This window comes from Phalangium opilio, unplaced genomic scaffold (assembly GCF_054372755.1).
Source record: "Phalangium opilio isolate 3A_F unplaced genomic scaffold, DU_Popi_V2 ptg000101l_1, whole genome shotgun sequence".
Taxonomy (NCBI): Eukaryota; Metazoa; Arthropoda; class Arachnida; order Opiliones; family Phalangiidae; genus Phalangium; species Phalangium opilio.
Genome location: NW_028324204.1, coordinates 4,438,126 through 4,439,086, shown reverse-complemented (window position 1 = coordinate 4,439,086; position 961 = coordinate 4,438,126). Strand labels below are relative to the sequence as shown.

The 961-nt window shown below is 33.3% G+C and overlaps 1 long non-coding RNA gene across 1 annotated transcript; it reads right to left on the bottom strand.

Moving 5' to 3' along the window:
* Window positions 1-227: 227 nt before the first annotated feature.
* LOC149630991 (uncharacterized) lies at window positions 228-657 on the bottom strand. Its single transcript, XR_016374017.1, has 2 exons — window positions 594-657; window positions 228-511 (listed from the first exon to the last, which is right to left on the bottom strand). It is a non-coding gene; the product is annotated as an uncharacterized LOC149630991 (long non-coding RNA).
* Between the last annotated feature and the right edge of the window lie 304 nt (window positions 658-961).

Here is a 961-nt window from a genome sequence, read left to right as displayed (position 1 = left end):
AAGCTAAGAACTAGACTCCGGCGGGTATATCTAGTACTATTTGCAATAAGCTTAGTGAAATATAGAGTAAATAATTGAGGCCTGAGGTGATGTAAACTTTGGGTTTTGATTTTCGTGTCTGAAATGAAGAGACATGAACGGTTCAGAGTGAGCCGAAAGTTAAATACACTCTTAAATAATCAGGTTAAGATTTTATAATAGAAGAAAAGATCATGTTGGCAATTAGATTAGTAGGGCTAAGCTACAGAGTTTTTATTCTCTTTATGGTGCGCATTGACTATCAGTGCGTCTAGCTACAATTTAGCTTTGGTATTATCATAAGTTAATTATTTAACGTTAACACTCATGTTGGCAAACTAAGAATATTGTTTAGGTGAGACGAGACGATAGTGTTTACACTGCTAACCAGTTGTGAATGTAGCTATCAGAATATAGGGTAAACAGCTGAAGCGTAGACTTCATTTCCTGTTCTTTTTGCCATTAACTGATTTCCATGGGTCCAAGATTTATCCTTATTGGATGTAAAATGTCGTCTGCTTTACTGTATATTCTTTATGCTTGGAATACTGCTTCAATATTTCGAAAATTTTTACTTCAAAAAAGAGAAATAATTCCATATCTAGGTAAATAACTTTGTAGTAGTAGACCTCTTGACTCGGAGAGGTAATATTTTGGTTTTCCCAACTTGTTTTTTTCAAAATAAGGTGAATAAGGATTAGTTGGCTTGCTGCTTCAAACAAGATTTTTAATCATGAAGAGAATATTTTGTTAATTTTAGTCAAATTTAGATATTCGGTAATCGAGTTGATATGAATAAAGCCCTTTTTGCTCATGTCTATTTTAAACTTTAATCACAGATTTCGCTTACCATTTTACAAGCATAATAAACACTACTGAAGGACGCAAATCTATCTGTGATCGGTAACAGTGACCAATATAGCAATTTGCCCAATTAATCGGT